This window comes from Pelobates fuscus, chromosome 3, assembly GCF_036172605.1.
Source record: "Pelobates fuscus isolate aPelFus1 chromosome 3, aPelFus1.pri, whole genome shotgun sequence".
Classification (NCBI taxonomy): Eukaryota; Metazoa; Chordata; class Amphibia; order Anura; family Pelobatidae; genus Pelobates; species Pelobates fuscus.
In genome coordinates, this window is record NC_086319.1 from 419,270,994 (window position 1) to 419,288,686 (window position 17,693).

Genomic DNA, 17,693 nt, shown 5'->3' on the forward strand with positions numbered 1-17,693 from the left:
ATCGCACTTTGCCACATAGTACGGCTAAATTGCAATAAAAAAAACTGGGGTTCTTATCCTTAAATCCAGGTTCCCATTCTACGCTAGTACCAACCGTTCGCTCATTCTATATTTCAAACCCTGCTTCTTGTCCTTTAATCCAGGTATAGTATTTATTTTACTTTTATTCTCTGTTTGAGGTACCTCAGGCAGCCAACAAGTTACATTTGTCAACTCACTCTGCGCTCATACGTTACGCCCACTCAGATTTACATCTGTCTCAAACCCTTAGGTTCTACTACGATAGCATCAACAACTTGCCCCATCTAAATTCGGAGGAATCCTCGATAGTTGTACCTTATCCAGGTATAGTTTTCTTTAAATCTTCAATACATTACTTCAGTTTCCCATGAAAAGGCCACAGACAGCCTTCACGGTCCAGTTTGCCACCCGTTTACTCGTCCATGCCCCCCCATTAACTCATATTGCGCCCATTCGCCACGCTCACGCAGATCTACATCTGTCTCAAACCCCTTAGGCTCTGCTACGACATCACGAACCACTTGACCTCTCTCTCATACACTTGAAGAAACAAGTCCACAGGTATAATCTCTATCAAGGTTAGTATCCTACCAGCACATAAAACGCCAATTACCCCATAGTTGTTACGTGAACTGGCTCACAGGGTCTGAACGTCAGACCTAGCTCACCGAGGCATTTACAAATCATCTCTCAAACCTCAACACGGAGGTACGGCCCTACGCCCAAATCATAGTTAATCGCCTCAATCGCCCTTCTACAGGGCCGTAGTCAGGGCCTCACTCGTCACGGCCACACGTTTGAACCTTTTAAATGTCACCGAGAAGCCAACATCCCGCCACCACATCTGTGGCAACATAATCCACTTCGACCAAATCATAGATAGAGCCTCTCACCGCCACTTGGCATTAGCATGGCCTCAACCGTCACTAGTCTAAGTTAAGTTTTTCGCTTCGGCAACAATCCTACAGTCCAGTTCATATAAGCAATCCCCCCCCGCCCCCCCACCCCTTGAAATAGTTTTCTCAGACGCCCCTACTAAAACCAACTCATTTAATTCATCTCTAGAATGTCACAAGACACATCTCCCATGGACGAGGTACCTGATGAGGATATTATATCAACCCCTATCAGACCAGAGTCCCCAGGAGTTTCTCTCGCCCTTTCTACCCCTACGTCTTTGAGAGCATGGACTATACCTAAAATCACGGCCGAACTTAGGCTCAGGGGCATCCCCTTTCCGGCTACAGCCCGAAAGGCGGAATTATACAGACTGTTAACCAACCAAGCCCCAGAGCCTAGGCCAGGCACAAGCTCTCAAAGCCAAGTTTCTGGCGCTGGCATTGCTACCCAGGACACACTTGCGCCAATCCTGGCCAACCTGCAGACCCTAAACAGCAGGTTAAGCAAGGTGGAAAGTGCCATAGCCTCCCCAGGTAACCTCCCTGTTTCTATAGCCCCAATCCCAGCTGTACCTATGGCACCAACACCCGTACCTACACTTCCCCCTCCAGCTCCTGCTCCAGTACTGTCGCCTTTTGTGTCACCAGCTCACTCCGTCCCAGACTCCATTAGGAAAGAAATCCTAGATGGGAAGGACGTGTGTCTGGTGTCATTACTTATTGCCTCCCAAGACGTACTGGAGAACAGGGCTTATAATTTTGGCGACATCTCGGTGGTTCTAAAAACCAGAGATCCAAGGCTCAACAAAAAGTTGTCTATCCCCAATTTCGTGTTGGCCTTCGGGATATACCGAGATGTTATCTGCTCGGTATATCCCCACAGGAGAGAGGAACTGGACCTCTATCTCCATAAAGTGGTGGATTTGGGCGTTAAGTACGGGGGCTCATCGTTCTACGATTATCACAAATCGATATCAGCGAAAGCGGCGACCCATCTGAAACAGTTTAATGTCAGAATTAACTGGTGTCAGATGGATACAGAACTATTCTGTCGCCATTTCGCTGGTCTGAGGCCCCCGTCCTGCGCTATATGCAATTCCTCAACCCACTTAGCTGATTTGTGCCCTTCTATGGCTGACCCAGCCACCCCCTCTACCCCCCCTCAATCCTCTTCCACTCCCCACCTTAAATAGGAAGGCGGTCAGAGGGACAAACTGGGGAGGCCCATCTCCTTTTTGGGGAAGGCGCAGGTGTTCAACAACTTCAATGCAGGTTCCGCAGCTTCAGCACTTGTAGCACATTGTTGCACATCTGCTCCATCTGTTTCAGGGCACACACGAAGACCATGTGTCCGGCCAGGTTGTCCCCTAACAAATGACTAACCAATGTTAATATCGACAACCTGGCCTTTTACCTTAAAGATCATCCAAGTAAACATCTTGTGGAGTACCTAATAACAGGGTTTACCCAGGGTTTTTTCACGGGTCTCGTGGCCATCCCCCCAGGGATACTGGAATGCCCTAATCTCCTATCAGCCTGTCTAGACCCGGAGGCCACGGACCTTCTCCTCTCCACTGAAATCACTCAAGGGTTCATGATCGGCCCCTTGACCTCCTCACCGTTTTCCTCCTGGCGCACAAACCCCATCGGTATAGCTGTACACAAGTATTCTAATAAAAAACGTATGATTATCGATTTATCTGCACCGCACTCCTCTTTTGTTCCTAGCATCAACGCACTCATCCCCGCACACGAATTTTCACTACAATACGTTAAAATAGACGACGCCATACAATCTATCATGTCAACTGGCAGCAACGCTTGGCTTAGCAAAACAGACATTACCAACGCTTTCAAACTGCTAAAAAAAAAGGGAAGGAAACCGCGCCTTAAATGAAAAGATATATACAAATATATATATATATATATACGTACACAGAGGTTGTAGTTTATAGTCTTCTTTACACAGTAGACCTCAACTACAACCTCTGTGTACGTATATATATATATATATATATATATATTTGTATATATCTTTTCATTTAAGGCGCGGTTTCCTTCCCTTTTTTTCACATTTATCCATCACAAGGTTGGGGTTCCTTGTACTGGTTACTGCTGCCACATCACTCTACTATATATAGCGAGCGCCTAATTCACCCAAACTAGCTTTCAAACTGCTGCCCATGCACCCATCACTTTGGCACTTGCACGGTGTTAAATGGTGAAACAGGTACTATTTTTCCACGCGTCTCACTTTCGGTTCCAGAAGCAGCCCCAAACTCTTTGAAATTTTCGCGGAAACGCTATGCTGGCTGCTTCTGAACATTATTAGGTGTCACGCAGTTATTCCTACTTGGATGACTTCCTCATCATAGAACCAAGCACACGCACACCCACCGATGTCCTCAGCACCTCTGCACTTTTCACCACCCTCGGGGTACCTTTGTCTCCCGCCAAAACAATTGGCCCCACCACTAAACTCACTTTCCTGGGCATAGAGCTAGATTCTGCTACCTTCCGCGCCAGCCTTCCCACTGAAAAACTCGTCCGCCTGAGAGGGGAAATAGACATGTTCCTGCGGAGCGATGTATGCACCAGGAAAGAAGTTCAGTCCCTATTGGGGTCCCTGAATTTCGTGATGCGCATCGTTCCACAGGCAGATCTTTCGTGTCCAGGCTCCTTTGCCTGCTTCACGGGGTACCGGACGACTGCCCAATTGCGTTGGACCAGCACGCCAAAGCTGACCTACTCATGTGGGGGCAGTTTTTATCCCTATGGAACGGTATCTCCATGTTTATCCCTCCCCTCTCAGACTCCTCTCCCTGCATTTACAATGACGCTGCAGCCAACACGGGTTTTGCAGCTATATTTGGTAATCACTGGTTTAGGGGTCACTGGCCAGCTGAGACGGATGCCTTGCCGGGGTTTAGAGAAACTTCAGCTCTGTTTGAGATTTACCCCATTGTGGCAGCCGCACACACTTGGGGTCACCTCTGGTCCGGCAAGGCAGTAAAGTGTTATTCCGACAGCTCGTCAGCTTGCGATATCATCAATAAAGGGCGCTCATCCTCTCTTACCATTATGCGGCTGATTCGCAAGCTGACCTGGTTGGCAGCAACCGTCCAGTTCCACCTAATTTGCCTTCACATCCCGTGTATTCACAACACGGCTGCTGACGCTTTATCTCAATCTCAATTTCAGGTGTTTTTCCAGGCACTCCCGTCAGCCCACCATCAACCATCCAGAACACCGAATTTTCACGAACTAATCTTGGACTAAACACGCTTATGCACCACGCTAGGACACTCACACACCAAGCACTATCACCAAACACTACAATCACCTACACTAGGGCACTTAACATTTTCAATAAATTTACTGCTGAATTCGGATTACAAGGCGATTTCTCAAACCAAACCCTGGTGGCTTTTGCCTCTTTTTGCCATTTACATTTAAAACTTTCCCACAACACCATTAAATTATACCTCACGGGGGTGCAGCACCACAGCCTCACAAATTTCCCTAACAACACCCCCTTTTTATCATCATATCCCATAAAGAAAATCTTAAAGGGGATCTCTAAAGTATCGGTTCCATCTATCACCACCAGACTACCTATAGATGGGCCTATCTTTAGATTACTAAGCAACCTCCTCGACGAATCCCCGTTTGATCCCAACACTAACCTGGTGATCAAATCTGCAATCTATTTGGCTTTTTATGGGTTCCTAAGACCTAGGGAATTTACTGTCGTTTGTCAAGGGGATACCACTCACAGCCTAAAAACCTCACAACTCACAAAAATAGACGACTATTACGTTCTCACAATCCCATCTACCAAAACAAATCAGTCCCTACACCCCACCATCATTCCTCTCTTTCCAACAGACAATGCTTGGTGTCCAGTCAAGACACTAGACATATTACGGTCAGCTTACAGCACACACCTACCAGGCTCACCACTATTACAACTACAAGGACACCCACTCACCACAGCAAAATTTACCACACATGTAAGAAACTTACTAAAAAAAAAATTGGGTTACAACCCAACTCTTCTCCGGGCATTCCTTCCGTATAGGAGCCGCTTCAGCAGCTTCTAGTACTAACACCCCGGTCCACATCATAAAGAGACTGGGCCGCTGGAAGTCCTCCATTTACAACACGTATATTCCACGACCAGAAAGAGAACTTCGCCAAGCCTTCAAGAACTTAGTTATGTAATCAAATGCAATAAAGTGTTTTTTTTTCGAACTTCTCTTTGCCCTCTTTTATTTACAGGCCCACTCGGACGTTGGTTTCGGCACATCACAACCAACTTTTATCTCTGGCATTATCCATTACATATTAAATTCCGAGCACAAGTAGAAAGGACATTAGGCCTGAATTTGTGGGAGGAGTAAGTCCCCTACTTAAACACCCAGCCCCTACTCACCTCTGACGTTCGAGTTCAAGTGTTCCCCACCCAACGACACCCTTGGTACATACAATTCTCCTTGGTGGGCCCTCTTTTATTTACAGGCCCACTCGGACGTTGGTTTCGGCACACCACAACCAACTTTTATCTCTGACATTATCCATTACATATTAAATTCCGAGCACAAATATATATATACACACACACCACGGCTTCCAGCAGAAACATACCAGTACATATTATCAAGACATTATATTTTTATATATATATATATATATATATATATATATACACACATATTAAATGTGTGTGTGTGTGTGTGTGCGTGTGTGTGTGTGTATATAGAAACACAATGGGCTGGCTGCACTCACCTAAACATGCTTAAATGGGGTGCTGCTGGGGGCCAATAAGTACAGTAAAAATAGAAATCCAGCAAACTCACGTATCAACTAAACAGCTACTTTGATGCTGACAGATTTGACTAGTTTTATTAAAAACACCTAATCTAGGCAAAAAATAATGGGGGTTTAGTTACACTATATGATCATACATTGCATAAGCCTGCCACAAACGCCAATATGTGTGTGTATATACACTTATAAAAACAAATTAAAATGCTAACTTTGGCCAGCATTTGTGACTAAGTGTCTACTACAAAAGACTGGAAATACCTACATTTGAAAATGGTATGACATGATGGGGTTATTTCACATTCCTGGGCTACCATATGGTCTCAAGAGGCAACACAGACCCAGCAAACCAATCTGGCAAACCCTATATTGACCCACCATAATCACTGTAGGAAGGGACAAAACCACCATAACTACTGCAAATCAAAGAGGGGTTTTGTTACAATTGGCTCTGCGGTAGTTGGCCAGAGGATGTTTCAAACATAGAAGGTTTCTTTCACAACTCGGTGTTATTTGAAGTGTACCCAATAGTTGCTGCTAGACATGTGCAATTCGTTTCGGTCCGAATTAAAATTCAGCTGAATTTCGGGTAATTCGGACATTCGGGTGCTTCCGAATGTCCGAATAGTTGAATTGCCGAAGTGCCGAAATTACCAAATTTCCGAAGTGTAGTCGTGCCGAAGTGCCGAAGTGCCGAAGCACAGTATTGCCTAAGTACTAATATACTTACCCAGTGAAAGAAGAAGAATGTTACACTGTATACAATTTCAAATAAAAAGTATACAAACATAGCCAGGATTCAGCTGTAAGCATTTGCAACACTTACAACAATCAAGTAACATATAAAATGTAAGTTACTTGGCCAGTCAGTGTAATGACAGCAATGAATAAGTAGATAACTCCCTAATTCCCACGGTATTAGGGAGCTATCTACTAAAAGGCTGAAGGATTAAATTGGTCTTTCAGCCAAATTTACTAATACTAAGTAAAGATTACTTAGTATTAGTAAATTATGCCCCTACTCGCTATACCACGAGTAGGGGCATGTCTATTAAACAGTGAGCAGACTGTGGCAAGAAGAATAAGGGGGGGGGGGGGAACCTAATGTCCTCCCCCCCTGGCACCCACCCCTGAGCGGGACTGGCAGTCCCTGAATGCCCAGCAGGCAAATAGCGGCATCCCAGCTGTATTGGCATAAGCAGAAGTTGTTTCAGTGATTACCCTGTCCACGAAAGTAAGCTACATTGAGCGATACTCTCCTTAAACTGTGAATTGGAATGCATCTGCTCACACAGATCTGTTTGATGTTTCCATCATTAATATAGATACCATCATCATATCTGAAAAATATTGTATAGTATCAGATCCAGGTCTGTTAGCTTTATATATATATACCGGACAGCGAAGACATACCAGGGCAGTCTCCTCTGAGACCCCCTAGCTGGATCCGAAAAAATATATACTGTGAAGCACCTGAATCCCAGTTCATAATACCTGTAACTCACAGCAATCCGTGATCTACACTGTCAGTTAAACTCCCAGGAAACTGTGATATACACTGTAGTAAAACACACAGCGATCTGTGATATACATCAGCAAACTCACAGCAAACCGTGATATACACTGTCATGAAAACACACAGTAATCTGTGATACAACTGTCAGTAAAAACTCACAGTCATCTGTGATATACACTGGCAGCAAAAACGCACAGCAATCTGTTTGCCATAATAGGGCCTGGTGTACCATACAAAAAGGGGTCAGACGTAGGCCCCTGATACATTAGATAAGGTGTATGCAGGGTACAGGTTTCCACTGGAAGTAAGCGTATGAAGTACGGAGCCAGTGGTAAAATAAGGTCTGTGTCACAGACAGAGCAGTATATGGTATACTGTCTATAGGCTGTACTCCAATCCAGAAAAAGATATCATATATACACACATCTCAACATCTATACACACACACACACACACACACACACACATCTACATATATATACAAATACAAATACATACACCCACACATACATACACCTGGATATAGAAAAACTCATGGAAAAATTTCACATAATGTCCCATGTAGAAGGTGCCAGCTCATAGCTGTATTAGGTCACCTAATGAAAAAACCGACATGTAGCGGTTAAAACACTGAGTTGGGGGGGGACGTGGTTTGGACGCTGATGAAAATGGCCGCATAGAACGAGTGCTCCGCACCCCGGCGCTCAATAAAGCCTTGTAATCTGCTACAGCCCCGATCTCGGAGCAGTGAACCGTGCCCAGATCACCCCCATTACTGCGGCCGAATGTCCAACCGCAGACCTTCAAAGAAAAAAGGCACCACAGAAGCATTATCCGTGGCAAACATGTTTGCCGCCCAGAGGCCTGCTGCACGTGGCGCGCCCTCGACCGCAAGCCCCAGTGCCACTCACCTCGTGGACCCCCTACGGGCCCAAGATACCCCACCGGAGGCAGCTTCTAGCGCTATCCTGCAGTCCCTAGCGGATGTTAAAGGATACCTGGCCGAAGAAATCCAGTGCACGGCCACGGAGGTAAAAGCGGAGATAGCCGCCATCGGAGGCTGCACAACCCGCATTGAGCTGCAACTAGGCAAGGCGGTACAAGCACATAACCAAGCGGTTACCGTTACCAACACCCTCCTTAACAGAGTGACGAACCTGGAGCTGGAGCTTGAGGACGTCTCCAACCCCTCCAGGAGAAACAATTTGCGAATACGCGGACTACCGGAATCGGTGGCGGATGCGACCCTTGAGGAGACGCAGGTCGCCTGCTTCAAACAGAGCCTCCCTGACATCCCGGCACACCTGTGGATGGTGGACAGGGTACATAGAGCCCTGCGGGCCCGAGGGCCGAAGAACAGCCCGCCCCGTGATGTTATCATCTAATGGCACTACTATACGACCAAGGAAGCCATCATGAGACACAGCAGGACGAGCCCACGAGGGGACCAGCTTCCAAATTTATCAAGACGTGGCGCCGGCCACTCTACTCCGACGAAAGGAGTGGAAACCGGTCACTGATTTGCTGCGAAACAACGGCCTGCGTTTTGCCTGGGGATACCCGTTCAAAATTTTGGTCTTCAAAGGCCCCAGGCCATCGGTGCTGCTCCCTACAACGGACATACCCACGTTTCTGGCTGATTTGGGCTTGGACTTGCCGGAGGACTTCCAGCCCCCACAGTCTCACACAGGGACTCTCGCCAGGCTAGACTTTACCGCCGAAATACAAGATCTCCAGCGGGAATGACGCCGGGATGGAGCGCCCAGAGGGGCTCCAGTGCAGATGGCAGGGGGACCTGCGACAGCCTTTGGACGCTTTGACACCACTTGAGTATATATATGAGTTCAGAAATGCCTTGGTTTCTCTTTGTTGTTGGTTTATGTTAGATTATGTTCCTCTCTTTCCATAAGCGCAGATAATAGAGGGATGTAACAGTGTGTAGGCATGTAATCAGATGTATGCAACTACCGTTTAAGCCCTCTGCTAACCTGGGGGGCACACTGAGGCTTAGCTTTGGTGCTCCCACAGCCAGATGACGTGGCACGATACTCCAGGGGACTGGGATGGCAGCCGCTGTTCCACATGCAATGTAAAAATGTATACTTTATATGCTGGTAGTATGTGGACAAAGATAGTGCGCCCTGAAATGCCCTGGCACCGGGAGTCTTATCCCATTATTTTTGTCCCGTTTCAACCTGATGCTAGCGGGATAGAGGTAGGGAACATGATGATACCCACTGTTTAACGGGCTGGGAGGACACCATTGCATGGCGCGCTTTGGCACTCCATCACCGACCACTGCCGGTATGCTCAACTCCGGCGGCGGTGGGGGGGAGTTGGTCGGGAGGTGACTTCTGTTGGGGGGGGGGGGGGATTCGGCTGTCGAGGAGACGCTTGAGGTGGCAGATTATTAACAGTTTATTTTCACAAACAAACAGCAAAAAAAAAAAAAAAAAAAGGAACAAAAACGGGAATAAGGGTACCCCAAAACAACTGATAATGTAAGGGGGGGAAACGAGCAAAACAAAAAACAAAAACAAAAAAAAAAAACCGTAAATGACAGACAAACGACTGCTGCCCACATAGTGAGCAATATGGCAGCAGGGCATACTATGGCTGGCGGGAAGCAGGGGGAAAGCACCCTTTGGAAAAAAAATAATAAATAATATAGAGCGGGACACAGGTTACACTGGCTGAATGGCCGGTGGGTGTGAGCCCGCCTCAAGACAGAGACACAGGGAGGGGGAGGGACCCTGACTTGGACGCGCCAACTTGGCGACTCCTCTATGCATCCGGCGCGCACGCAGCCTCTCTGGCGAGTGTTCTTGCGGGTGCGCGCAGGGGGGTAGGATGACTCACGGTGCCGCTCGTGCCTCGTGGTGCTGCTGGGATATCCTGGCACGGCTCCCTGGGGCTTCCCCCCCTCCTCCCTCATTGCTAAAAGGGCTCGGGGATCGGGGGCTGGTATACAACGTTCTTTGTCGTTTCGCTCTAATTGAGCATTGCCGGGGTACTCTTTGGCTGTGTTTCCTCCCCGTTTTGAGGTGATTCCCCTGACGCGGAGGCGACCCACCCCCAGAGCTCCTGGCATAGTATAAGACCCGGAATTGTACAGTACAGTGTATATAAGTGTTTTGTTCTAACGTTGGAAACACCAACGTAAATTTCTCTCTCTCTCTCTCTTTCTCTCCTTCTTTTCTCTCTCTTTCTCTTCCTCTATAGCCCTTTTCCCTCACCCTCTCTCCCACTACCCCTCCCCCCCCCCCTCCCCTCCTGACCCAACCCACCCCACCCGGACCCGCTGGGGGAGACGACTCGGTCGCCTGACCTGTACTAGCAGGGCGAGCGGACATCCGCCCACACATAACCAGGCATATTACATTACACAGCAACTACACAAAATGGAATTCAAACTAACGTCACTAAACGTTAACGGGCTCAACAGCCCAAACAAACGTCTGCTTCTCTTCCACGAACTCAGACGGCAGAAGGCCGACATAGCATACATTCAGGAAACCCACCTCTCACGCATCTCAGGGCCACAGCTCACGAACCATGTGTACACCAGAGCATACGCCTCTAGAGCACTGTTTAAGAGGAATGGGGTTGAAATACTGATTCATAAAGATTGCCCACTCGCTGTAACTCACACGTGTGAGGATAGAGAGGGTCGGTACGTGGTCCTGTCAGGCATGCTTCATTCTAACACCTACCATCTGATCAATGTCTATGCGCCCAATGTCCCCGACAGAGCATTCTGGACCGACCTGGAGACACTGATCCTAGGACTTCCCAGAGGAATCTTGCTATTAGGTGGTGATCTCAATGCCACACCATGCCCAGCATTAGACAGGGGTGGAGGCCCTGGACTACCTAGGTCCCAGAATAAGGGAGGACAAGACAAACTCTTAAACACCTTCCTTGACCACACGGGCCTTCTAGACCCTTGGAGGATACAGCACCCGAGTGTACGTGACTACACTTTTTACTCAGCTGTCCACACCACTTATTCCCGATTAGACATGTTCCTCGTTAATTCGCTAGCCATGTCGTGGTTGAAAACCTCTGACATAAACCTCATCAGTTGGTCCGATCATGCCGACATCGCCATAACCCTTAAAGTACCGGGCCCCCATACCCCTTGGAGGTGGAGGCTCAACGCCTCCATACTCAGGCACCCCCAGACAAAGGAAGCAATCTTAGCAGACATCACACGCTACTTTCAGGACAACGACACCCCTGACGTATCCCCCACTACACTGTGGGCGGCTCATAAGCCTGTAATTAGAGGACTGCTTATTAAGACAGCCACACACTTAAAGAAGAAAAAACTCGAGAAGCTGGCAGAGCTACAGAGGCTCTTGCGCAGGGCGGAAACACGAAACCAACAGGGAGCCACCCCACATACCACTAGAGACCTAGCAGACATTAGGCGACAACTCAGAGAGCTCATGCTGGACGAGGTCAGTAGAGACATGGTCCGCTCCAAACGTTTTTTCTATGAAAAATCCAACAAAATGGATATGTTACTAGCTCGAGCCCTGAGGCCCAAACGTACAACGTCCAACATCATAGCCATCAAAGACACTCAGGGACGAGTTCTTAACAACCCAAGGGATATCAACAAAGAATTTACTAAATTCTACGCCCAAGTGTATAACCACTCCCCGACACTTACGACCACGAATAACACGCACATGGACCATGTTACGGACTTCTTGCGGCAGGCCCATCTGCCGCTACTCCCAGCGCACAAAACTGTGCCCTTGGGAGCACCCATAGGACACGATGAAATAGACAGGGCAATCACAGCCCTCAAGGGGGGGGAAGGCCCCAGGCCCAGATGGGTTCGACGGTGCCTACTACAAAACTTTCAGGGAACAGCTGATCCCCCACCTAGCCGCAATGTACACGACTTGGACAGACAACGACTCACCTAACGTGGACCTCTCCACAGCAGACATAGTCCTGATTCCCAAACCTGACCGAGATCCCACTGAGGTGGGCAACTATCGCCCTATTTCCCTCATCAACTTCGATCTTAAAGTATATGCAAAGATCTTGGCCACTAGACTCAACCTCATTCTCCCTGAACTCATACATCCTGACCAAGTGGGTTTTGTCCCCGACAGACAACTATACGGCAACACGAGACGAGCCGTGGACATAGTGTGGTGGGCAAGCACGAAGCGAACGCCTTCTCTGGTCCTTTCCCTGGATGCGGAGAAGGCCTTCGATAGAATACAATGGCCATATCTGCTTGCCCTCCTAGAGGAAATGCACCTTCCCGCAACGTTTATCAGGGCGACCAAGGCTCTGTACGCTGCCCCAAGAGCGCAAATGCTAATCCCAGGGTCGCAGCCAATCCCCTTTGACCTGAAAAACGGTACCCGCCAGGGCTGCCCCCTTTCTCCCCTCCTTTTTGTTATAGCGCTGGAACCCCTATTGCACCTCATCCGAACAGACAACGCGATCAAGGGCGTACAGGTTGCGTCCGATGAATTTAAAATCTCGGCTTATGCCGATGATGTCTTACTTACCATAACAGACCCTAAAGAAACAATCCCTCATGTCCTTAAGCGTCTTGACATGTACCACCAGGTATCTGGATACAAAATCAACATAGAAAAATCGGTCGGCATGCCGATCGGGCTCTCAGACGCGGACATCCACTGGCTGCAATGCACTACGGCCCTTAAAATTAGCACACAGCCCATAAAATATTTAGGGGTTAAGCTCACACTAGACCACACGGAACTATACAAGGTAAACCACCAAAGGCTAATCGATACCCTGCGCAGAGACTTAGACCGATGGCATGACAAGCCCATCTCGTGGATGGGACGGCTACACGCCATCAAAATTAACCTCCTTCCGCGCCTCCTCTTCATCTTCCAGGCGCTACCCGTGGCAGTAACTAAAAACGATCTTAAACCCCTACAAACCGCAATAGACAATTTCATATGGGCTGGAAAGAGGCACAGAGTAGCAAGACACACACTGTATACCCCTAAGAGCAGAGGGGGACTGGGACTCCCGAACCTCTACCTCTACTACTTGGCAGCCCACCTAGCACAAATTATAGAGTGGCACTCGCCGCCTGACACACACAGGTGGGTTGACCTAGAAACACACCTTATGTCCACCGATCTTCCCCAGTACTGGATCTGGGTCCCGAAACCCGACCGCCCAGAGCTCCGTACTTCCTGCCCGGCCATCCTAAACTCAATTCGAATATGGAATACTACAGCTCATAAATATGCCCTCACATACCCGGTCTCGCCTCTGACGCCCTACCTTCGCAATAAAGCCTTCCCTCCTAGCATGACCCTAAGGGACTTCCGAGGTCTTGAGGACACGGGAGCGCAACGTTACTACCACCTGTTTCAGGATGGTACATTCCACACTTTTGACAACCTGAAAACTAGGGCCCCCCTAACCAATAAAGACTGTTTCCGATATCTTCAATTTAGGGACTTTGCCAAGAAACCCAACATAGCAGCAGCGGCCAGGGCAAAGCCCACGTTCTTTGAAGCATTGTGCCTGTCTGATGGGCCGCGTACCGGCCTTATCACTCACTTGTATGAGCAGCTAAGCGCACCCACAAAAGACTCCCAAACGCCCTCGTATATACTGCAGTGGGAAGCTGACCTCAGTCAAACCCTGGATAGCGGGGATTGGCAAGACATATGGGAGGCAGCGGCCAAGTCCTCAATCTGTGTCATTCACCAAGAGCAATGTTATAAAACACTGATGAGGTGGTACACCACCCCAGTCAAACTACACAGAATGGGCAAAACACCCTCAGATGTCTGTTGGCGAGGCTGTGGGGAAAAAGGTACCTACCTCCATATGTGGTGGACCTGCCCGAAAGTCTCCCAATACTGGGAACAGGTAACACAACTCTCGACAGACATACTCAAAAGACCAATCCAGCCCGATCCCTGAACGTGCCTACTGGCCAAACCGATAGATAACCTCTTGAACAGAGAGCAAAAACTGGTGAATATAGAGGACCACGCAGGGAAATAGAGACTACCTTTCGAGAGCGGACGCCTGCCTTCTCCCGACATCGGGTCCAACCCACCTCTACTCATCCCTCCCCTCCCCCCCCTCTCTCTTCCTTCTCTCTCTCACAACCTCTCATACTGACCGGGGGAAAACAACACTGCCATATACTCTAGCTTCCTCTTATCATACCACCGGTCTTTTCTTCTCCTTCCTTCTTTACTTGAAGTTCAGTCTGTTAAGAATGTTAAGAAGGTATAAAAGTATAAAAGTTTAAAGTGACAGCTCATCGCAGTGCAGAGACCACATGAGTTACCTCAGTAACACGCTGCTCACAACGACCTCACTGTAAACCGTGAGATAACGTATTGTACACTGCAAACGCTGGCTTTTGCGGAGGCCCCTAAAAAGCTACAATAAAAGGGTGTCTTTCTTCACCGAGGCACCTATAGATGCCTAGTTGATACACTGCAAACAAAAAAGGTGACGGGACAGGTCATTACATGTAATATTGATTGACTAAGTCTACTCCACCAAGCATATATGGGCTTCTGCGTAAGCCGCACTGGTGCGTTAACGGTTGAATTGTCTTATAATACCAATGTGGGCTTCTGCGCAAGCCACCCAAATGTCTTATTAAACTGCACATTGTTCAGTGTCACGACCAAAAATAAAGAATTAAAAAAAAAAAAAACCACTGAGTTGGTGGAGGCAGACCTCCAACAAGCAATGCACCGACGGGGGAGGGGCCGCGAGCGGTCCGCGGGCGGAGGCAGCCGCGGCCACGTGGGGAAGAAGATCCGGCCGCTGGGTACTCGTGTGCGCACGCGAGTGCACCCGCGACCGGACAACCACATGGGACCGCCGGAGATGAACTCCGCGGTCCCGGAGCTCGGGGGGGGCAAAGGAGGCAGGAGTAGTCAGCCTCCTGAAGCCCCCAAGCGGCACACACAGCGCCAGGCAAGGGCACATAACCGAGAAAAGCAGGCATACAAAGAAATGGGAAACGGACAGGGGGGTGGGCACAAGTCTAAGGAAAAGACAGCAAGGACCCCAAAGCCCCCACAAACATACACAAATAAGGGAAAATACAGTGAAAGCCTGAAGTACAGGCACTAAGAAAAAACCCACAATGATATATAACAGTATATTGGAACAAAATCCCACAAGGGCATAAACAGTATAGAAAACAAGAATACATCTAACAAGGGTAAAATAAATAACTGAACATAGATTAAATCCCACAAGGGCAATGTACAATATAGAAAATAAAATACTGAAAATAAGAACAAAACCCAAAGCCACCCACTATAAGCAGGAGGCAGTGGTACTCTGACCTGTACTGTCTGCCGAGCAGCAAAGAAAGAGGAAATGGTGCATGGGGAGGGGAGTTTTATAGTACCTAACTTTTTTCTGATTGGTTGTTTTCTGTGCTGCTGTGGAGTTCTAGTAAAGAGAGACTTAAGCAAATACGAAGCCTCCTGTCATGTTATAAAATTCACTGGATCGACTGTTTCGTTTACATGGTTGACACTACTACAGTTCGGCGACATCAAGAAAGAGGAATTCGGAGGAGTCTGATGGCACAATATATTACTGTTATATGTTATGCATTCTGATTGGTTGAATTTTTTGACACTCATGTTAACTATTTCTTTGCTGCTGGGAGTTTTAGTAAAGATAGATAAGCAAATATTCGACTCCTGTCTTTCACAAAATTTAGATTATTCGGTCGCCTAAAATACATTAATCCCTAATTTCCCCATCCAATAGCATTAAGGATTCGCTCCGGCAGGATATGACTATGTTCATCATCTCAATTGGGAACTTCTGTAAGCCTCAGGCCTCTTGGAGTAATTTTCTATTTTAAATATTTCTCCATAGTGGCGATTACACATTTGAATTTAACTTCTTTCGATAATTATTTCTCCAAATCATTGAAAGTTACTTCGATATCATCATTCTTAGAGATGTTGACATTGTCATATTCCTGAGTGCTTGTATCAGCAAACCTAAATTGTATTTTTTCTCGGCATCCACTGTGCCTCTGCGCATTTTAAAGAGCTCCATAATATGGCTCCTAGAGGTCGTACGTTTTACAGGTGGTATATAAATCTTATAGGAGAGGGAACCATATTCAAAGCATTGGTAAAGAAGAAATGAAATGGGTGCATAGACTGAAGACAGAGCCCCAGGATTACACATTGAATGTGACCTTTTTACATTTTTATAGAGGCATAATTAATTTCTTAGTTGTTTCACGTCTGAAATAATATGAAATGTGGTGTAATATTTATAATGTACCTTGATTTATATTTTCAATATATCCCCCTCTTTTTCTTTCCTTTTAGAGAAGGGGTTCCTACTGCAATATACCTTAATATAGGCATCCATAGACGATAATATTATGTATATGTTTATTCAACAGTTTTATATTCCATTGCAATTATTTAAGTCTAAAAGGCTTTTTTTTTTTTTCTTTTTTTTCTAACAGTATAGGGAATATTCCCCTGATTATTATATATTTTATATTCCACATCAACACGTGTTTATAAGTAATAATAAGTGCTTTTTTTATTGGTCTGGTTAACATTCCATTCCGATTTTATACAGAGATGTAATTTCTAGAATTGTTATGTGGATTGTTTACAAACCTAGCATTTATTTCCAATTTCAGAGTTTTTAGGGTATCTTACTAATAGAAATACGTTTTATACTGTTTTGGGCTTTAAATTGTAACTTCCTTTTTGTGACAAACTTCACTTTTTACCTGAGTTTGCCACAAGCTCCTGGAGGAGCCTGCTTGCCAGCCTCCTGCCCACAGACTATGGACCCTGTGAAAAAATAATGTAAAGGTCTCTGTTCGTGCAATTGGGATTATATGGTTTGTTTACCAAACAACCGCACGAACAGAAACCACCCTGGAGCTTGTTAACACTTATTAACAACTTGGAACATTTCTCACCGCAGTGTTCTGATTGTTCGTCTGGGTGGCCGCAATTCCATGGACAACCACCAAGTGGCGGCCATCTTGTTCGTATGAACGCAGGCAGCGGTGTTTGGGCATGAATCTCCTTGAACTAAAATCGGCTACAGAAACTCCCAAACACCGCTGGACTTCCATCATCGCCTGCGTTCGATTCTATTCAACTTAGAAGGGCACTGTTCGGTGAGATCATTCGTCTGGATGAAGGGAACAAGCTCCAGGGTAAGACTATTCACTCTGTTCGGTAGTTTGTTCGTTTTTAAACTACCGAACTAGAACGACCGCAAACCCTGATTCTCCGGAACTGTTTTGGGCATGAAACCATGCATGCGGTCGGTCAAATAAATGACTTCCATAGAATTTCTGAACTCCTGAACTGATCTGGGTGATTTTTGGATATATAGGTCACCCAGATCAGGGCTATCAGGGGATGTAA